Genomic DNA, 22,770 nt, shown 5'->3' on the forward strand with positions numbered 1-22,770 from the left:
TTATTACCCAGTTGTTGACCGATCTGTTGACCAATGTTGACCAAAATAGCCTAGGATTATGCTGGGCTCCAGCCCACAGGGATTTACCTGTGCTGTAAGAACTAATGAGTGAATAAGGAGACTGGATTCTGGTGAAAGATTTCAGGAAAAAGAAATGGTGTTCACTCAGGTGGAGGGGGCTGTACCAGGTGCTGCTGACCACTGCCACTGCTGTGAAGGTCACAGAAATGGTGCCCTGGATTCATGCTTCCCACTGTAAAAAGGTCACAAACGAACTGAGCAAAGCACAGGAGTGATGTCTCCACAAGGACAGATGGGGATAACCTGCTTGGGACTGATGTGCACAGCCTTTTTCCTTTTTATGTAGAAGCCTGTCACCACCCCAAAAGAGGAAGAATCTAAACACGAAGCCTCTTTGTATACAAACTGGCTGAATGAAACTGATAATGAGGGGGATATGAGTAATTTGTGGTATAAATTTATAAATCATACTGTAAAGTTAAAGAAATTTAATGCATCTTGTTATATATGTGCTTTAATGCCTCATTCTACAGCCTCACCCATGCAACTTTTTATGCAATGTACTCTTTTATTAATATCACGTTAGAAGGCTTAGACGCTATCAAACAAGAATTAAGGGGAGTTCGATTAATGGCACTTCAGAACAGGTTCGTGCTGGACCTTCAAAATGCAGCATCTGGAGGAGTCTATGCTTTAGTAGGAGACTCCTGTTGTACATATATTCCAGCTAATGACTATGATTACGGAAATCTTACGCTCGCTATTCAGCATTTGAAAGAACTAAAAGACAAGGTGAATAAAGAGAGAGGCATAAAAGATACACCGGCTTTTCTCTCCTGGTTAGAATCACTGTTTGGGCCAGGGGGAATGTTTTTCTTTTAAGTTACTAACACCGATTATAGGGGCTGTGATACTTGTCTTCCTGTTTTTATGTTGCTGTATGACATGTATTATTCCAATGCTTCGAAATATGGAAATATGGTACCTAGGGGGATAAACTGTTCATCCTTCCAGTCTGGAGAATTGGCAGCTGTCTGACGTCAGTAAGTGATCCTTAAAAAATTAATAGTTCCATGACAGTGTGCATCACCAGAAAATCAATTTCAATGCATTAAAACTCTTGTTATCCTTCTGATCATTGAAGTGTCATTGCCCCAGCACTGTATACTCTTACTTTTGACGCCTGTCTGAAGTTGGATCCATTTCTAAGAATGGTGACTCACATATCCTCATGCTCAACTTTGGCTCAACCACACAAACTATGAAGTTAATCATCTGCTTTTGCTCCAAGATTTATGTTACTAGGCTCTCTCCTGGGGATCCTCGTGTTCAAATATTGCCCTTATTGTGGATGATCCATGACAGAATTCAGGGAATTCAGAATTCTGATACCTCAGCTCAGATTCTGACTGGGCAGACTGTCATTGCCTGGTGTGAATGTGTGCATATCTGTTTTTGTGCATGTTCTGTGGCCTGTTGTACAGTACATCACAAATGAAAGGGAAATGGAAAACTAAAATAAGACTCAAGTGTTTTATCTTTCATTAACAGTGTTTCATTAGTATCTGTGCTAGATCCTGTCATCCACTGCTTACCACGACAGGCTCTAGCACGGGATAGCAGCTAATACATTTAACAATCTCACTGCACAATGTTGTATATTCAAGGGCTGATCTTCTGTACTTTTTCTTTCACTTTTCATTTCCTAGAAACTCAGTCCTGCCAGGAATAATCTGAGAACAAAATCAATCTGAGTGAAAATCTAAGCAGAGGAAGATTGTTTTACAGAGTCAACAAGGTCTAATTCAAGGTCATCAGCACTAACAACATTCTCTCTGGAGACAGGCGATAAGAAAATTGAAAGTGTGTATTGTTACATAACAGCAGAGACTATGAGTTATGCTATCATGAGAGTGGTGATGGATTTTTTTCATTGCTTAGTTTTGCAGGTTCTGTACATTTGAACATTCAAAGTGACTAAAGTAAAGGAGTTTTCCCTTTTTACCACATAATTCCCAAAGATCAACACTAATAGAAAGCCTAATTCCAGCCAAGATTCAATTACTGTCTCTCAGGCATCCCAGCAGTGGATTTCATGACTTCAGACAGCCATCTTTATCAGTGGAGAACTCAATGCTCTGAGTCTCACACTGGGTAATATGTTGGTAAATAATGTCCTATGGAATTCTACTATTGATAAATTCTACTATGGAACTGCGATGTGTCCTGAAAAAATCTTCTATGATAGTGGTACAGTCCATCACACCCCACCTACAGCCTTTAAAAGAGAAAAAAATATTCTGATATTATGGTGGAAAAAGAGCCCTGGAATCTTTGTAGAAGGACCAAAGACGGAAAGAACGGGCAGTGTAACCATGGCGAAGAGAAGGGAAATATTGGAGAGAGCTTTTTTCATACACTTTTTATCATTGTTTTTCCAGCCCAACAATGATCAACAAATATGGGCAGGCGTCCTGTGCCAAATCCAATCTACCTTTCTTCCAAGCATACAGGAATGTCAGTGAATTAAATATTGACATATGAAAATTCCCAAAAATATGCAATCACACATATGCAGTTTGAGCAAACATAAGACAATACCCAAGTACCACAAACTACCAGGCATCATTAGCAGTTCAGGTGGGGAGTTGTGTCAGCATGCGTAGGCTGCAAAGGAACAAGTAATAGGTCTATTCCATGCTTAAAAGAGAAGAAAGAAAACACAACATTTCAGCCGTGGAGCCCTCACACCTGAAGAAGGCTCCACGGCCGAAACGTTGTGTTTTCTTTCTTCTCTTTTCATCCAGTGTCATTAGCCAGTTCCTGTCAAAATAAAATAGAAATGGATAACATTCTAGAGAGAGTTTGAAATACCAAGGTACAATTTAAACCATATTTCTTCCACTACAACCACAATATTTTGGAGAGATCGCTGAGCCTAACTGTTCTGGCATGCCCGTTAGCCTCCGTCCTGCTTCAGCAATGAATGCAACGGGGCACATTCTGAGGGAGATGCGGTCAATCAGGTTGCAGGAAAACCACGCTATGCTTTTTTTTGAGATCCTGAAAAGGACAGAGGGGCCATGTATATGTGTGCAGCTGGATATGTAATTGCAGGTGGCGTTGCAAATTCTGCTGAAGCCCCACTGCCTGGTGTGGACGGTAGCTGTGCATGTTGCAGCAGAATTGTGCATGTGAGATCAAGGGGGCATGTCATGTGTTTGAGCACTTCACTCCCTTCCGGAAGCACGTGATTCCCTGAGTCCCAAAAATTTGTAAGTTCTTTGGATGACCTGTGGACCGATCTTTCACGATGAAGAATTCCTTAAGAAGAATAGATCTCGGCCCACCATCCCAATGCCTCCATCTCAAAACAGCAACCTCCCACTGCCCTTAGTCTGCAAGGCAGTCCTTTCAAGTGCGATGATGACGCCGGGACCTTCGTTGCCTATTGTACGAGCTGAACTTTTGTGCTCATCAATTCAACGCTCTTTCCATCAACTCATCTTGTCTTTGACGCTTCGTGTTTTGTGCTCCTTTGACTATCGGCATATCGGGTGACTGCAAACACTGAAGTTCTTGCTTACGGAGTGTGGAACAGTGTTTTCAAGTGATCGCTGTTCTGTCATGTTGACGCCGAGTGAATCTTTCTTTGGCAACATGGGCAGGCTGACAGCAAAAGTAATGGCAAATTTCTTGACTTATTTCTGAATATGAATGTTCTTTAGAAAAGGGATGCGGCGTTGCTTCTCCCCCGTGTAAAGGTCACGCATTCCAGACGTGGTTATGAGCGAACAGTTGCCGCAAGTGTTTGAAAAGAGCAAGCAGCCATGCCCCGTGTGAGGATCAAACTCAGGACCTTCAGATAAAGAGACTGACGCGCTACCAACTACGCCAACGAGGCCAGCTGCAGTGCACAGCCGGAAAGTTTGCCTCATATGGATTTCAGTCGCCCGTTCCCTAATCTTTAGATGCCCTCTGCTGGATGTTGCATTTGCCTTTTGATCTCACCGATACTTTTTTGGTCTGTTTCTGTTGCGAGTCTGTTTTTCAGATCTCACCTAGCACAAGTCTCTCTGGCTGAAGTGGCCTCTCTGCTTCAGCATCGTGCCCTCACTCAGCCATTAAAAACGTCACTCGGACTTCTGACATGCTGACATGAAATGTCAAGAGAGAGTGGCGGAGACGCTTAAGGCAGAGAGAAGATGAAGAGGGGGCGTGGCTGCGAAATGATTGACAGCTGCAATCAGCTTTAGATGGGGAAGTGTACTACTAGTAGCAGTGTAGAGCTCTCTGTGGTGGAGTTCAAGCGCATGTTCTATGGGCCAGTGGCGTAATGGATAACGCGTCTGACTTTGGATCAGAAGATTGTAGGTTCGAGTCCTACCTGGCTTGCGAGGCTTTTAAACCTCTCAGGTTCCTCGGTAACAGGTTGCCGTCATGTATATGAACTATAGAAAAGCATTTGCCACAACCCGTAAATTAGCACGCAAGTGTGGGCTAGTGAACAAGGAACTGTATGGAGATCATCTCCAGTTCCGAGCTCAATTGCAATGAAAAAACATGCAGAACAGAACTGGAGAGCAGCTGAATTTGTGCTCAGTAGGGTGGGGAGGACTCAGCATTGCTATTGTTCTAATTGGCATGAACTGCAGGGGATCTGAATCAGAACATGTCAGTTAGTTCGATCATTGCGTCAATATGTAGGCCACGTTAATACAGAATTATTACTTTGTCTGTCTCGTCTTTGTATATAGCTGAATGTCCCTGACAATTTCATGTTAGTTTTTAAGAACGACATTGGTGCTAATATATACATATATAGCATATAAGGAACACGTAAAAGTTTAGTCCATGCTGAAAAGATAAGAAAACCGCCACAACGTTTCATCTTGGAATAAATCTTTACTTGTTGTTTTGCAGCCTACCCATTCTGACCTAACTCCTCCCTTGAAATTCCCTAACAGATAAGGGTACGTAACGGCTCATGCGATGCTCAGTTGCAGTTTGTCCCAAAACAAACAAGAACAGCAGCTGAGGGTTTGAGTTTGAACATGCACTGTATTAAAGCAGCTTTTATTTCCATTGATAAATGCTAGATATTCCTACAGAGATTCTCCAGGTGAGTAAGCGATTCCTGTTTCTGTTTCTATTTCTGTTTCATATATATATACAGTATATATATATACATGTTACATGTGTCTCTGCAATAGTACAAATGTGTTATACACTATCAGGGGCTGCTTTTTTGTGCACCTCATCTACAACAAGGGTTTTTTTTTCATTTATGTTTGTGGACCTTCACCATTTGAGGAAGTGAGTTAGATAAGAAAGTTACAGGTATGGTGAGCAATGACTGACAAAGGAACGTACTGCGTATTCCTTACAGAAGTGTAAGCAATTTGTTCTAAAAAACACCGGCTTAAGTCCAACATCGTTAGCAATCTTATTACTTAAACAGAATTAACATCAATAAACTGTAAGGTGCTGGTACATGCGAGTAGATTTGATCTTCTATTAAACAAAAATGCAATTACAGCTCTAAATAGGTCAACCTAGACTTCTGTAACAGATCTGTTCAGGTCATCGCTGTTCCTCTGACCTTGTGATTCTTTGGAATTTTAAAAGTGTATTTCGCTTGCCTTTCATGTGGTCTGTGTACAAGTCACTGTGGCGTATGCGGTCCTACACAGCCTTGCTATAGACGTGATGAGCCTCCGCTATGTTGCAATGGAGAACAGGTTCAGTACGGAGCTGCCGAGAAAATTCAGCTGGAAAGCTCGTTGCAGAAAAGCATCGGTATCTGTGTCCAGCGGCAAAGCGTCCTTCGTGGGTGCTGAAGAACCGATTTCACAGGCTGCGGGTCCAGGCGATTTAGAGTGTTAAAGGTCCCAGCGAAAACGAAACGGCGCTGGTCCTTTTACACGCACGCACGCAAACAAATGCAAAGGACGCCGTAGTCGGCAGGATTTGAACCTGCGCGGGGAGACCCCAACGGATTTCAAGTCCGTCACCTTAACCAATCGGGCACGACTACAGCGAACGCCGCGGCCGCTGCCTTCTTGCTACAATCGAACAGGGAGTGCGAGGCGGCGGCGGCAGCTGAGGCAACTTTTTTCAAGTTCGCTCTCCGTTTAAGAAACCTTTTACGCCATACGTGCAAGCACACACACACACACCTCAGAGGACTTAAGGGTGGCTTCAAGTTGGAATGATAAAATCTCCCCGTTCGGACATGAAAACAGAACGTTCTTAGACAGAAAGCAATCAACAACGGAGACATGTGGACGACGATTTTAGTCACTGCACTTTGAATAGCATTTTTACTCCAGTTACAGGAGATGCATCAATGGCCCTTGACCTACGCTCTTACCAATGCCTTGAACATTCAAACAAAACAGCCCTCAAGTCCTGCGGTTTAATATAACGCTGTTACGTGTCGAGGCAGTATTTGACTCTGTCCTACCGTTGAGACACGGGGCGTATATGGAAACGAACACATGCTACGGATCGTCTCTAATCGGTCCCTACAGTTGGAAGGCTCCTTGAAGCGTGCACCCCCATCATTCATCTTTGCGCATCTGTGAAAGGTAGACTCTTGAGCAATGTTTGAGCCAGCTCTAAGGCAACTAGTGCTATTGGACAGACACCTCTGGAAGATCCTAAGAGTCTCTTAACACCACTTCCAGCAGCAAGCTTAATTGTTCGCTGGAGGTCTCCCACCCAGGTACTGACCAGGCAAAGAATCACCAGTACATTGAATGAGGAAGTTAATCCTGAAATCCAATTACATATCTCAAGGTAAGACAAATCCATAAGAACATGTCTTAGTATTACTTCGTTTACATTAGTATGGCACTGAGTTGGAGCTCCTCTTTAAGCTGTGGTTTAGTTTTGCATTCATGTGTTTCTAGAGCAGTGATTTATGGGGGTGGGTGGGTCTTTCACAGAGGCTCAGGACAAATCCCCCGCCTGAAAGTCTAATGTGTGCGTTCAGACAGTCACAGGTCAAGAGCCAGGCAGGAGGACAATGGACAGAAGAGCCAACGAACTAAAAATAAAAGAACAGATATGAAAAAGCCACCATCTTTTTCTTTTTGACATTTTCCGACTTTCATGCAAGCCAGGACAAAGTTGCTCAGAGCTACTTGTGGATTCAAATACTCTATCGAGTGCTTTGATGAGTTTTTGCAATTTGATTGTCGTCCTGTCAGCCTGTTTCTGTTTTTTTTTTCAATCTAGGGATGGAAAGTATGAGGGAAATGATGGAGCAATCAATAACCGCTCCGGAAAAATGGCAGAAAGAAATGGTCCGTCACTAAGGACATTTGTGAAGCAGAGGAGTGACATCACCACAAAGGCGACACATTCTGCTGATGGTTTTGGTGAATAATGATTGAGGCGCGTTAAGAGAAAGGCAGCTGTGTCAGCATGCGTAGGCTGCAAAGGATCAAGCAAAGGTTTACTCCATGCTGAAAAGAGAAGAAAAGAAGCACAACGTTTCGACTGTGGAGCCTTCTGCGCCATCTTCTTTAGCGGTGATGATGTTTACATTGGAAAAACTGAGACATGCATCCCTGGGTGGGCTTGAACCCCCAACCTTTCGGTTAACAGCCTAACGCACTAACCGATTGCGCCACAGAGACTGACGGCCACTTGTACTCCCTACATTTGCAGGTTTATGGTCAAAGAAAACAATCACTTGCGCTTCTTGCAGCCGGCAATCTTTTTCCACTGACAACCAAGAAATGGATTTCATCTTTCACAAGCTGTATGGATTTCTTCAAAAACAAGTTATTCCAGAAAGGAAATGAATTCTTGCATTAAACTGAACCAAGCTGTACATGTTTGTCTGAAATGAGACATTCGGCACAACAAGACACGGAGAGAGGCACCGCTGGTATTCAGACCCAGGATCGCCTGCTGACTAGGCGGGCACTTTAAGCCACTAGGGAACAGCGCCAGCGGAGCACCGCGCTTTTACAGACACTTGGACACATCTGCGTTCGGTGTGCACTTAACCTGCTCTCTGAGCCCGTTGCCTCCGTCCCATTTAATAGCAGAACTGACGCCAAGAGAAATGATGAGAAATGGCATTTATCGGGCACTTTTCATGTCCAAGGAGCTCAATGCCCTTGACACCTCCCCAAGGCGACAGAGCTGTGCATTCTTTGGCGACACCATTTTTTCTTTTGTTTAATTTCTATACTTATTGATAGAATAAAAACGATATGTCATGTACTGTAAGGGAAATGTCTCTTTTCATGGGGAAAGCTAGCACCAGCAAATGTTGTGTTTAGAAGAAGTGATTTAACATGACACGTGACCTAATTTACCGGAGCAAAAGCTCACCCAGCAAGCCCTGCTTTACTTCTACAGGAGAGAAGTACTGTAGAGTCTGCAAGATGTTCAGCTGGGTAGCTACGTCAGCATGCCTCGGCTGCAAAGGAACAAGTAATAGGTTTATTGCATGCTGAAAAGAGAAGAACGGAAACACAGCGTTTCGACTGTGAGGTCTTCTCACACCTGAAGAAGTCTCACACCTGTAAAAGGCTCCATGGTTTTCTTTCTTCTCTTTTCAACATGGAATACACTTATTGTCTGCAAGATGTGACAATTTCATGGTGTTTTGGAAGAAAACCTTTTTTCTTTGAATTCAAAATCAATCGGAATTTCAGCACGACACATCAACACTTTTTCAATTTTAAGGAGATGATATTTTAAACCTGATAAAAATAGTAGGAAACACAAGTTTCTTGCTGTGAAAATTTAGATGGGGAAGTGTACTACTGGTAGCAGTGTAGAGCTCTCTGTGGTGGAGTGCAAGCGCATGTCCTATGGGCCAGTGGCGTAATGGATAACACGTCTGACTTCGGACCAGAAGATTGTAGGTTCGAGTCCTGCCTGGCTCGTGAGGCTTTTAAACCTCTCAGGTTCCTCGGTAACAGGTTGCCGTCATGTATATGAACTATAGAAAAGCATCTGCCACAACCCGTAAATTAGCACGCAAGTGCGGGCTAGTTAACACAGAACTGTATGGAGATCATCTCCAGCTCCGAGCTCAATTGCAATGAAAAAACATGCAGAACAGAACTGGAGAGCAGCTGAATTTGTGCTCAGTAGGGTGGGGAGGACTCAGCATTGCTATTGTTCTAATTGGCATGAACTGCAGGGGATCTGAATCAGAACACGTCAGTTAGTTCGATCATTGCGTCAATATGTAGGCCACGTTAATATAGAATTATTACTTTGTCTGTCTCGTCTTTGTATATAGCTGAATGTCCCTGACAATTTCATGTTGCCTGCGATGTGTCCCCTCTCCCCACAGCAGTGGCAGATGACCAGCCGTCGTCGCTCCCCCAACATCGTCGCGCTGGGCGTCTCCTCCTCCCCATCTGATTCCCCGTGCGCCCCTCCGTTGGTGCCCACCGGTCTCCTCGAATACGGCAACAGTGTGCTCAGCCAGAGCCAGGGCCTGCTCCAAGGGGACCAGTGCGGCCAGCATCACGTGGCACTGCACCTCAGTCGGCGCCGGGGCCAGGAAAGCCTGGAGCGCTATTTCCCGGTGGGCCTCCTCCGGAAGAGTAGGGTAACCCTGGCGGGCTAAGTAGGCCACGTCTGCGGCTGTTACCTTCACTGTTACCTGGATACCTCTTTATCTAGAACTCACTCTTCCCCCTGCCTGTCTGGCTTCTTTTAATCCTTCTGTGCCCGGATTGCAGCGGGTAAGATATTTTTCCAAGAAAAAAAGAGAAATTAAAAAAAGAGAAATTTCACTAGAGCCCCTGCTCATGTCTAATTTTTAGTTTAGAAGGATTCAAGCAGGATTTTGGATGAAAGGCAGCGACCTTAATCAAGCCCAAATCATAATTGAACCCATTCAGAGCCTACATTACATTTTAGTGTTTCATTCTGAGCAGAATGCCCTCACACCTGAAGAAGGCTTGCGTTTTCTTCTCTTTTAAGCATGTGTACAATGCTGTAATACAATTTAAAATAATTAAAAGTTTAAAAAGTATCAACTAAACTCCATTAATATCGAGTGTCTTTTATACAGCTTTTATACAGCTTTTAAGTATAGATTACACTTTTCTAAAATGTATTTAAAAAATAAAAACGATTACTAATCTAATCTTTCCACGTTTGATCCCAAAATCCCAAGAAAAATTAATCTAAACTAGGAGAAAGCTATGCTGAAAGTTTATTAATATACTTAGAAGACAAAGATAACAATTTATGTTGCATTTGTCTGATTGTGAATCAAAAAATACATTTAATTAACTGCTCTCAGTGACAGCTGACAATCCTCCATACACTCAAGTGAAAAATTAGTAATGCCAATGTAAACGTGGTATTTACAATTTGTTGATAATAGAAATGTTAAGTTCTCTAAAGCTTTTTGAGGCAGCAAAATATTTGAACACCCTATATTGTAATGAGCTGCTGAGCTGAGAATGGGTTATGTTCCTGCTGTCAGAGGGGGTGGAAAGTGCCCGCGGTTATTTAATTAGTATTACAATTCACACTGATTCCCTTGAAAAGGTATGGACATAAGAATATTCGTGCGTGGTCAAAAAATGGCATTAAGCACTTAAAATTAATATGGTTAATAAGAGTAAACTGGAACATGCTGTACAAGATCGGCTAAACTGGGATCTATCGCTTACGCCTGAAATTGGAGCTGCTGTCGCAGTGAATAGCGACTAATAAGTCTGTCTTTCTGTGGGGGGAAGGGAATCTGATCTGATCTGCAAACCTCCAACAGAGCTGTTCAACTGGTTTTTGTCGGGCACATCAAGTGTCAGGTGTAAGCGATAAATATATTTAGCTGAAAAGCTGTACAACGCAAGACATTTCAGTACTCTAGGTTTCGTGAAAAAGCACATTGTGCTGCTGTAATACAGTTTAAAATAATTAAAAGTCTAAACAGTATCAGCTTATGTATGGGTTGTATTTTTAAAAAAGTCAAAAACCGCACTCAAAATGCAATTTAGCGCTTTCTGGCAAGAGGAGACACCCAAATTAATAATGTAACATGCTACTGTTTGTGCATGGATATAGTTATAATGCTATTTCCTTAGACACGTGATTCCATGTTTTATTTTGAATCCCCGGCGGAACCGGGCATCCATAAGAATCAAGTACTGTAACAGGTTTATTCTATGCTGAAAAAAAAAGAAGAAAGAAAACACATTCCATAAGAATCAGCGCCTTTATATAGCGCCTTTAAAGGTGGCTTCTCAAAACGCTTTACAGGATAAAAACAACAATAACAACAACAACAACAACAATATTGTGTTTCATTGCACTTTGACAGATTGTCTTTAAATCAACTGTTGATTTAAAGTTTGACAGTAAATGTTTATATTGTAACGCATACAGCCTCCATTTCTTATTAAAAATGTAGCCTAAGAGGGGGGGTCTGCTCTCACAATCCTCCATATACTCAAGTGAAAAATTAATAATGCCAATGTAAACATCGTATTTACAATTTGTTGATAATAAAAATGTTAAGTTTTTTAAAGCTTTGTGATAGTTTACCCAGTTTACCCATTGTTATTAAAAATGACTTGGATTCGAACATGTTGTGATATTTAGAAATATAAAAGTCAATTAATTGTCAATTTCCATATTTATGTCTTTATTTAGCGGTTTCATTAGTGACAAAGGCTAAACTTTCTTGGAAAAATGTCTTTGCTGTCTTGCTGATACATTAAGCTTTCTAAACTCAGCCACAAAGTCATGTGACTGATTTTTCGCCCTGTTTCGTTGGTTAAACGCAATGATCACAAGCACCACCATGGTAACTGGGACATGTAGTTTTTAATTCAGATTGAATTATAACTGTACGTACTGTAGCGGCGAGGCTTATTAATAAGACAGAATTAAGTGTTGCTGTGCTTTCCCAAATGAGGCCCCATCTCCCTCTTCATCTCTGTGGTGCAGTCACAGAGAAGCTATTCATGCAGACTGATTTAAAGATGTTTTCTTTTGATAAGGTACAGCTCCCAAATGGGGATGCACTTAGCTAAGCCTGGCTATCATGATCAATGGTCATCCATTGGCGCCTAAAGGTCTGCAAGATTCCAAGAGAGAGCCTCATCCAAGTGGTCTACAACCCCAAGGTCAGCATCACCAGAGCACCGTCGCAAGCTGAACAGCAAAGCCTGGCATAGAGCCAGAGAGCGCGGATTAGACAGCAACAAGCCTGCAACTGCTTCTTTGTGCCCGCAGGAGATCTGAATCCCCAGAGATTGGATGAGTATTCAACTTCACTGCATGACAGCTCGAGAATTCAATTGTTATCCCAACCATTTGATATCAATTTAATTCCTAAGAGTTATGTACTTGTTTTGAGTATCTAGTGTAGAAGTTATAACCAAGTTCATTTACGAAACGGTCTAAATGAATGATATACTGAACGTATGTCCTCTTGATATATGTAACTCTTTGTAACTGACTGAATATATACCTTTTGTATTCTGATAACCCTCTCGATAAGATCTGTTAGGTTTACATGCATATTCTATGTATTAATAAATGTATCCTCATGTATTAGTACCTGTGTGTGTGCGTTGTTTGAGTTATATCGCAAGGTTGGATTCTAAAGCCATTAAAAGAATCATTTTGTGATTTACTGCTACAATGAATAATTGTCCCAGTAAATCCCAAATCCTACAGAACTAGTGCCTTCAGAGAGCACACTACAGATGTTACCTATTTATCGTTGAACAGGATGTATGTGATGTGGCGACTAGGTTCAATTTTGTATCCTCTTTAAAAGATTAAGGACTGGGGTGAGTGTGATTTACCACCCTTTCAGCTAAGAACCCGACGTGTGGACCGTTTAAGCTGCATAGACTCGGTCGTTTAACTCTTCTCCATTAGCAGGGTTAAGGTTAAAGAAAAAAACATTGCTGACTTCTTTTTTTTTTTTGCCAGCCGCGAGCGCAGATTAGCAAGATTTGTATTTCATGTTTTGCAAGTTGCATCCATTTTAAGAAAAACAAGTCGCGTTAAAGACAGGAAATGAATGCTTGCATTTAATTAAGTCTAGCCGTAGGCGGTTGTCCATAATGACCCGTTCTGTTCGAGAAGACGGAACAAAAAAGGCACCACTGGGATTCAGACCCAGGGTCTCCTGTTTACTAGACAAGTGCTTTAACCAACTAAGCCACGGCACCCCGGGAGCACTGTCCTTTTGCAGCCACTTGGACACACCACTCAGACACATCTGCATTGCAACTTGCTCCGCCTGCTCGCGGAGCAAGTTGCCACCTTTACATACAATAGCAACATCGACACCAAGAGAAAGGATGACAAATGGCTTTTATCTGGAACTTTTCATGTCCAAGGAGCTCAATGTGCTTTCTGTGTACAACAGGGCCACTGAACTGCACACTGGCCACTGAACCACAGCAGTGGCTTGCTGGCTTGACATCTCCCAAGGAAAATGTTGAAATCGCATGTGGAACAGGAAAAGGACCCTCGAGTACGAGGGAAAAAAAAGAAAAAGATCATCTGGAGTGCACCAAGCCATGTCCGGACAGCCTAGCTTCCTCGACGAGGTGGCCGAGTGGTTAAGGAGATGGACTGCTGATCCATTGTGCTCTGCACGCATTGGTTCGAATCCCTTTCTCGTCGCTCTCCATGTTTGACGTTGGCCATCCTGTTGTTTGCTCCGGTTCTAGAGCCGTACATTTTCTAGCGGTGGCTGAACATGGTATAATAGGCTAACGTTGGTATCGAGCAGTGACAGTATTTACGTGCCGCTGCTGCCAAGTGGCTCTGGGTTGAGACCGCGTTTTCACTTACTTGCAACGCAAACGGAGAAAGCGATTTTTGACAGTCTCTCGAGAGACTGCGCTAGGTGTTTAGGGATAGACTTTGTCAGTTCCCCCTGGGATGATGGCCTCTCAAATAGTTTGTGATTCCCCTAGACGTTTATACAGTAGAAGCCTGCTTCGTGGCTTAAATCCAAGCTAAGGAAACGAGTTAGAGGTCTGATGCAGAACTGCGAATTCGATGAACGGGAACACTACAGTACATTGCACTGTATGTGTGAGGAAAGCTGCCCCCTTCAGTCCCTTGTCAACCGAACAGAGGACTGTAAAGGATACTGCCAAGAAACTTAAGGATGCTGGTTGGAATCCAGCTCCAAAGAAGCCCCTTTGGGTGTTATGTCATCAAAAAGTAAGAACAGCGAATCTCCCTTTGATCAAAAGTGCAACAGAGCTGTTTTCCGTGGAGCAGGTTTCAGACCCGTAGACCTGTTTTATTTGTAGGGCAGGGCGCATTCCCAAACACGAATCTCCTGTTTTAGAAGTGCTTTGGGCGGTGTAGCGGCGATGCTTATTAATAAGAAAGAATTAAGTGTTTCTGAGCTTTCCCAAATTAGGCCTTATCTCTCTGTTCATCTCTGTGGTGCAGCCACAGAGAAACTATTCATGCAGGCTGATTTAAGGTTTCCCTTGATAAGGGACAGCTCCCAAAGGGGGATGCACTTAGCTAAGCCTGGCTATCATGATCAATGGTCATCCATTGGTGCCTATCTGTCTAGGGAGTGCCAGATGGACATCTGGACTGCATTCCTAAGTGTCAGGAGTAAGTGACTCATATCTCACCTTGATCAACCAATCAGGGACTGGTAGGGCCGAGTAACCCACGTGGGACTCTGATGCCCATGGAACTTTCAGCCAATCAACGAGCTGAAGTTCCTCCAGGTAAAAACAGGCAACACAGAGAGCCTGAGAGATTCAGTGGGAATTCAGTAGAGAATTCTGTGGAGTTTTCTAAAGGGAATTCAAAGGAGAATTCCAGGGCAGGACAGCCCAGGAGCAGAAGGCTCTCAAGGGCAGGACATTCTCACAGCGCGCCTCCTGACCATCCTGAGACTCAGCCCGGACAACCACGGAACGGCCAGTGTGTCCGAGTGCCAGAACTTTCCTTTGTTCTAAGGGTCTAGAGCAGAGGTTGCCAGAGAATAACCAGAGGATCCACCCGAGGTTAGCACCAGCAGCGGGCCTCGTGAACAGGTCGGAACTGTGGACAGTTGAATCACTATTCAGAACTAGCTCTTCATCAGGAACGAACCGGTCTTCTTCTTGACTTGCTGGGACCCACAGTCATCTTTTCTCCTGTGCACAAACTTTGCTAGTTAAAGCCAACACTAACTAGCCGGTCAGTGAGCATCAGCAGCGCACCGTCGCAACCCGCACAGCACAGCCTGGCACCTAGACAGAGAGCGTGGATTGGACAACAACAAGCCTGCAACTGTTTCTTTGTGCCCGCAGGAGATCTGAATCCCCAGAGATTGGATGAGTATTCAACTTCACTGCATTACTGCTCGAGAATTCAATTGTTATCCCAACCAGTTGATATCAATTTAATTCCTAAGAGTTATGTACTTGTTTTCAGTATCTAATGTAGAAGTTATAACCAGGTTCATTTATGAAATGGTCTAAATGAATGATATACTGAACGTATGTCCTCTTGATATGTGTAACACTTTGTAACTGACTGAATATATACCTTTTGTATTCTGATAACCCTCTTGATAAGATCTGTTCGTTTTACATGCATATTCTATGTATTGTAACGCCCTCGCCTGTTGGTGAGGAGGAAGCGCCCCCAGGCACTCGTAGTACCGCTGGGCATGCTGGGAGTGGTAGCCGGAGTGCGGCCTAAGCGAGAGAAGCTCGCCCCACACCCAAAGTCTGTCAAGGCCCTGTGCATCCTGTGGGAGGCCTTGGAGGTAAAGGACGGGGTGCTGCGCCGGGGGTGGCGGGTACCCTCCAGTGGCGAGGTACAGTGGCAGCTGATGTTGCCTTGGTCGCTCCGCGGGGCGGTGCTCCGAGCAGTGCATGGCCAGCCGGGCGTGGGGCACTTCGGCGGTAAAAATACCCTGCAGCGCCTCCGAGGCCATTTTTATTGGGGTCTTTGCCACCGGGACGTGGAGCGGTACTGCCGAACGTGTGCAGTGTGCGTGGCGCAGAAAGGTCCCCCCGAGCGGTCTCGGGCCCCCCTCCAACAACACCAGGCGGGGGCTCCTATGGAGCGGGTGTGGGTGGACGTTTTGGGCCCGTTTCCACGCACCGAGGCCGGGAACCTCTACGTCTTGGTGGCCATGGATTATTTTATGAAGTGGCTGGAGGCCTTCGCCCTACCGGACTAGAGTGCCCCCATGGTGGCCGATGCACTGCTGGAGGGGATGTTTGCCAGGCTGGGGGTGCCGGAGGAGTTACATAGTGACCAGGGGCGTAACGTCGAGTCCCAGGTCTTCGCCAGAGTGTGCCAGCGCCTGGGGATCACAAGACGCGGACCACACCGCTGCATCCCCAGAGCAACGGGTTGGTGGAGCGGTTTAATCGTACCCTCACCACCCAGCTGGCCACCCTGGTGTCCCGGCACCAACGGGACTGGGACCGCCACCTCCCCCTTGCGCTCTGGGCGTATCGGACCGCGGTCCAGGAATCCACCGGGGAGACTCGCTCATGCTGGGCCGGGAAATGTGAACCCCGGTGGACCTGGTCTACGGCCCGCTGCCCGGAGACGGGTCGGCACCGCTGGCTGGACCGGACTACGAGTGGGACCTGCGGCAGCGGATGCAGCAGGTGCACAGCTTTGCACCCACTTGACACAGGCGGGGGTCCGGTAGAAGCGGCACTACGACCTGCGCTGCAGGAGGCCTGCCTTCCAGCCCGGGGACTCGGTTTGGGTGTACAACCCGTGCCGCCGCAAATGCCTCAGCCCTAAGCTGGCGCCGTCGTGGGAGGGGCCCGCTGAGGTACTCTGGGTGGTGGGCGAGGTCTGCTACCATGTCCGGTTGCAAACACGGGGGAGAGTGGTGGTCCTGCACCGAGACCGCCTGGCCCCCTACCGACCCGGGAGGAGGAGCCGTGTGGGGAGGCTCTAGAGGACCAGCCGGGGCTGGAGCCGGCCGATAGTGGGGCATCCGTGGGTCGCCAGCCGTCACCGTGGCGCAGCGGCTGCTCACGCAGGGTTCCACAGCAGTTAGCGGAGTACGAGTACAGCCTGAGGGGGGTTTTCGACGTCGGCGAGACGCCAGACGCTTCAGGTTTTTAAGGAGTAAGAGTGCAGGGGGTCTAAACCTGCAATCCAGTGTGTTGAAGTATTTCACAACACTACCCCTAGCACATCTGGAAATAAATCCTCATAATGATTATTGCCCTGGGCATGTACCAAAAAATCACTGAGCATATATATATATATATATCACTGTGTTGAAGCTAGAGACACAGAATAAGTGCAAACACATCCTAAATACAGTGTTCCTGCACCTTTGACCTCATCCAGAATGTATCATTTTTTGAAAGGGATTGCTGTCAGAATGCACAACTGAATCCCAAACAGAATCTCTAGTCAAATATGATCATTTGTGAAACAGGCAAATGAGTCTCTCAGGTGCCCATTGCTCATTTTCAGACACAATTATGCAATACTTTCACATGCAATACACATGAACATGCAATACTTTTCAGCTGCATTTTGACATCCGGACGGGGAGACTTTATCATTTGAACGTGAAGCCAGCCTTAAACCCTCTGAGGCGTGTCTGTCTGCCGGCATGTATTTTGTCAAAGGTATTTATTTTTTTTAACGGAGAGCGACTTTGAAAAGGTTTCCGCAGCCACGTCGCACGCCGTGTTAGATTAAAGGAGGAATGCGGCGATGGCGATCTCGCTGTAGTCGTGGCCGAGTGGTTAAGACGATGGACTCGAAATCCATTGGGGACTCCCCGCGCAGGTTCGAATCCTGCCGACTACAGCATCTGCCGCACGTCTCCTTGTGCCTGCGCGGCAAAGGCGAAGTGCTGCTTCTCCTTTCCTGGTACTATAAAAACGCTGAATTGCTTGGCCCCGCTGCCATGGAAATGAGTTCTTCAGATAACCACACATCTTGCGTTCGCACCTCTGGTGTTCTACTTATGCCTTTGAAAACCTAAAGAATAAAACTGAAAGAACCGACACAATATGTAGGTGCTCGTAAAGCACGCATTAAAGAACTGTTAACAGCAAGGGTTTCAGTGGGTTAACTGAGGAGAAGGCGTGATCGCTAATTGTTGACTTTTTATTTGGTGTTAGAAACACTCTTACTGTGCATGACGTGCAACAAATGTAGCCACAGAAATTGCATCACGCTTTCATGTATGCTATTGCAGACACCAACGTTGCCTAGATATAAAACCGAAATAGCCGTGGGTTTGCTTGCTGGTCGGAAGGATCTCTCTTCGAATCTCTATCATTTGTCAATTGAAGTAAAAGGTGCTGCAATCTGATACGTTCAGAATCAAACCCGCAGCTGTTGTTCGACTTTATTTCTTGACTAATTACAACTGAGTGTCGCATGAGCAGTTACGTAAACTTGTCTGATATATTTGAACACAAATGCCGTTCTTCAATTAAAACTAACAGTACATTGTCAGGGACATTCAGTTCTATACAAACAAGAGACAGACGAGAATATTTAGTATATAATAGACAGAAAGAGGTTCGAATCCTGCCGACTACGTTGTCCACCTCCTGTCGTTGCGTTTCGGCGCAAGCAAAGAAGCGCGCCTGTTTGGTGTTCCTGGTGGTTTTAAAACGCACAATCGCTTGTACCCGCTGCCTTGGAAATAAGTTCTTCAGCGTCCGCGAATGGCATTTTGCAGCTGGAAGCAGATGTCGACGCGTTTTGCACAGAGCACCAAAAAAGCGTCTTTTTTGAAGGCCCAGGCACTGAGCATTGGTGGTTCAGTGGTAGATTTCTCGCCTGCCACGCGGGAGGGTTGGGTTCGATTCCCGGCCAATGCAGTGGCTTTTGCAGCGAGCGTCTCCATCACTTGCATCCCCTTGCAACTCGCAACTGAAAACCCACTGAAGCTAAGCAGGTGTGAGCCAGGTCAGTACCCGGATGAGGGTGAGCTACAGGGAAAAACAAAGCTTCCAGCTGGAAGCGGTGTTAATGGTGCCGGCGGGGGGGCGCTCACCCTGAGGTCTGTGTGGGTCCCAATGCCCCAGTATAGTGATGGAGATGCTGTGTTGTAAAAGGGCGCTGTCTTTTGGATGAGATGTAAAACCGAGGTCACAGCGCTCTGTGGTCATTCAAAATGACCACCAAAACCTTTGACAAAAGCTCTTGGTAATTGATGGTCTTCAATAATGCTTCTCCTTTAGGTACATTTTAAATCAGCTGAAAAATGCTGTGAAATGGGGGGGCACTTCAGGCCAGTGTAGGATTTGGGTTACAAGAACCATGAAACTGCGCGAGAAAGCCCGTACACTGAATTACACGGCTTTCTATTCAAAGGAGGACAAAAGAAATTCCCTGAGTTCGATTTCTTGCAGCACAGAGAGGAGCACTGTTATGAGGCTGGTTAGCTCAGTTGGTTAGAGCGTGGTGCTAATAACGCCAAGGTCATGGGTTTGAGCCTCGTACGGGCCAGGTCCTTTTCTCCTCTCTTACCGAAGCTGTTAGGTTCCTTTCCGTGGTGAGATGGGTTGTCATGCAACGCTGCCACATGGTGCCGACAGACAAGAGTGTTGCGGGAGAAGAGAAAAGTGTTTGAAGTTTTAAGAGTGTCTTAGGTGGAGCCAAAATCAAGTGTCACAAATGCAAGTGGGAGGATTTCCAATGTTTAATATGGTAAAAATAAGCGGAACTTATCTGCCGGTCCGGCACAGTCTGCCATGCTTTTGTCATATACTGTAAAGTGGTGTCGAACTGGGTGTCGAACTGGAGCCTCACCATTTGCATATGTGAGGCTCCAGTTATACATCGAGTGTCACATTAAATGACGAAAATGAAGAGTTAAAGCAGCTGGAGAGGTTTTCTTACAACTTTTGAGCTGACAGTTTTGGAAAATGTTTCCTTCACGCTGCACTGTACAACATAGGCAGCCAAGAGTCTCCAAAACAATACAGAATTGACAGATAGGAGAAAATTCCCACTCGTCCTGAAGTTCCCAAAATCCAGCACTGAGCGTAAACAAAGTGTCTAAGTAGCGTGGGAATGCTAACCCTAACCCTAGCTGGAGTTTGAGCAATCCAGCACTGAGCTTAAAAAGATGAGTCAAAGTAACGTCTAATCGGATTAGTTTCCTTAGAGCTGGTTCTGAGTTTGCTCAAGAGTTTACCTTTCACAGATGCGCAAAGAAGAATGTTGGGGGTGCACGCTTCAAGGTGCCTTACAGCTGTAGGGAGTGATTCGAGACGATTCGTGGCGTGTGCTCGTTCCCATATACCGTACGCCCCGGGGTGCAGTGCTAGGATGACGTACAATACCGCTTGGGCTCGTAACGGCGTTATATGCAAGTGCGGGACGTGAGGGTTTTCGTTTGTTCGTTTTGTTTTGCTCTGCTTTGCTTTGTTTTGCTTTCCATCGCGTTGGTAAGAGCGTAAATAAAAAGGCGATTCCTGCGTCTACCACTAATGTAAGAGCTATTTCAAGTGCGACGTGGTGCGGCTTTTCAAATGCTTGTGGGCATTTCTCTGTTGTTGATTCTTTTTTTGTGTGTAACAAAGTGGCATTTTCATGTCCGGACGGGGAGACTTTATCATTCCGACATGAAGCCACCCTTAAGTCCTCTGAGGCGTGTCTGTCTGCAAGGCTTGTATTTTGGAAATGTTTTTTTGAAAGGGAGAACGACTTTGAAATAGGCTTCCGCCGGCGCCTCGCGATCCAGGTAAGATTGTAGCAAGAACGCAGCGGCGGTGGGGCTTGCTGTAGTCGTGGCTGAGTGGTTAAGGCGATGGACTAGAAATCCATTGGGGTCTCCCCGCACAGGTTCCAATCCTGCCGACTACGTTGTCCGCCTTCAGTCGGTGTGTTTCGGCACAAGCAAAGAAGCGCGCCTCTTTGCTGTTCCTGGTGGTTTTAAAACGCCCAATCGCTTGTACCCGCTGCCTTGGAAATAAGTTCTTTAGTGTCCGCGAATGGCATTTTGCAGATGTCGACGCGTTTTGCACAGAGCACCAAAAAAGCGTCTTTTTTGAAGGCCCGGGCACTGAGCATTGGTGGTTCAGTGGTAGAATTCTCGCCTGCCACGCGGGAGGCTCGGGTTCGATTCCCGGCCAATGCAGCGGCTTTTGCAGCGAGCGGCTCCATCACTTGCATCCCCTTGCAACTCGCAACTGAAAACCCACTGAAGCTAAGCATGTGTGAGCCAGGTCAGTACCCGGATAAGGGTGAGCTACAGGGAAAAACAAAGCTTCCAGCTGGAAGCGGTGTTAATGGTGCCGGCGGGGGGGCATTCACCCTGAGGTCTGTGCGGGTCCCAATGCCCCAGCATAGTGACAGAGAAATAAACATGTTTGGGCAACTTTGGTCACCCCCATTTAACTTCTGGGGCAGGAAAAGCACACTTTTCAAAACTTGTTTTTCAGCTCAAAATAAACGTGTTTTTTCAAACCTTGGAATCCCAATGTAACTGCCTGGCTCATTAGAGCCCACTGAGTCAGCCCTTAACCCCACTGTGCAGAAGTTGTCAAAACGGGTTTTTCAGCAGAAATAAACACGTTTGGGCAACTTTGGTCACCCCCATTTAACTTCTGGGGCAGGAAAAGCACACTTTTCAAAACGTGTTTTTCACCTCGCTGTGACCTCTGCTTTACATTTCATCCTAAAGACAGCGCCCTTTTGCAACACAGCGTCTCTGTCACTATCATAAGTGACTGCCATCATAAGAATATGAGTCCAATATTTTAGAATATAGTCAGAATGACTTCTAACCTTACCTGTGGTGTCTTTAATCCCTATTGCTCAATGCATGGTGTACGTACTGCATAGATGTGTCTTGAGAATGAGGAATGGGCCCCTGAGACGGTCATTTACCTGTTTCACAAATGATCGTATTTTACTAGAGATTCTGTTTGGGATTCAGATGTGCATTCGGACAGCAATCCCTTTCAAGAAATGATACGTTCTGGATGAGGTCAAAGGTGCTGGAACACTGTATTTAGGATGTGTTTGCAGTGATTGTGTGTCTCCTGCTTCAACGCAGTGATATATAGATGTGCTCCTGTAATTTATTGGTACAAGCCCAGGGCAGTAAGCAGTCTGAGGATTTATTTCCAGACGGCATAGAGCAGTGAAGCAGTGAAGTAGTGCAACACACTGGATCATTATATTATTAGAATCTATTCTACTTAAATTATTACATTATACACAATTTGAGTTCATTTTAAAAAGTAAAAGGTAATGAAAGGAATGCATTTTCATAAGAAAGATAATACCGATATGCATGTGATAATCTTCCTTATATCATGTAGTGCGTCATTTGGACACTTTATGGGCTTGAAATACAAAGAAAATCATGTTCTATGGTACAAGATAAATACAAAACGTAAGCTTTTATTTTAATTAGATTTGTTTATAAAGCATAAGCAATCATTTATTACATTAATATATGTGAAAATGACATTTTAGCATCATAATATTACATAAAGGTCTCTAGCTTCAACACAGTGATATATATATATGCTCAGTGATTTATTGGTACATGCCCAGGTCAATAATCAGAATGAGGATTTATTTCCAGACGGGCTACAGGTAGTGTTGTGAAATACTTCAACACACTGGATAAAAACCAAAGAAATGAAGATATGTAGCAATCACATTGTAACAGGGGTGACAGTGACAGTGACTTAATGCTTATACTAGTGGACTTTTGGTACCTTTAGGGTACGGAGCGAGCCGCAGGGAAGGCTCGCTCCGTGCGCACACGTCCTTTCGATGCCAGTCCAACAA

General features: G+C 45.1%; 5 non-coding genes across 5 annotated transcripts; 3 read left to right on the forward strand and 2 right to left on the reverse strand.

The window, feature by feature from the left end:
* Positions 1 to 3,852: 3,852 nt before the first annotated feature.
* On the reverse strand, positions 3,853 to 3,925 carry trnak-cuu (transfer RNA lysine (anticodon CUU)). The gene has a single exon. It is a non-coding gene; the product is annotated as a tRNA-Lys (tRNA).
* A 418-nt stretch (positions 3,926 to 4,343) lies between these two features.
* trnaq-uug (transfer RNA glutamine (anticodon UUG)) lies at positions 4,344 to 4,416 on the forward strand. The gene has a single exon. It is a non-coding gene; the product is annotated as a tRNA-Gln (tRNA).
* A 1,560-nt stretch (positions 4,417 to 5,976) lies between these two features.
* Positions 5,977 to 6,058, reverse strand: trnas-uga (transfer RNA serine (anticodon UGA)). Its single transcript has one exon. It is a non-coding gene; the product is annotated as a tRNA-Ser (tRNA).
* An 11,668-nt stretch (positions 6,059 to 17,726) lies between these two features.
* On the forward strand, positions 17,727 to 17,808 carry trnas-cga (transfer RNA serine (anticodon CGA)). Its single transcript has one exon. It is a non-coding gene; the product is annotated as a tRNA-Ser (tRNA).
* A 3,224-nt stretch (positions 17,809 to 21,032) lies between these two features.
* Positions 21,033 to 21,103, forward strand: trnag-gcc (transfer RNA glycine (anticodon GCC)). The gene has a single exon. It is a non-coding gene; the product is annotated as a tRNA-Gly (tRNA).
* Positions 21,104 to 22,770: the final 1,667 nt, after the last annotated feature.

Source organism: Lepisosteus platostomus, unplaced genomic scaffold (genome assembly GCF_059453375.1).
Source record: "Lepisosteus platostomus isolate fLepPlt1 unplaced genomic scaffold, fLepPlt1.hap1 Scaffold_129_H1, whole genome shotgun sequence".
Lineage (NCBI taxonomy): Eukaryota > Metazoa > Chordata > Actinopteri > Semionotiformes > Lepisosteidae > Lepisosteus > Lepisosteus platostomus.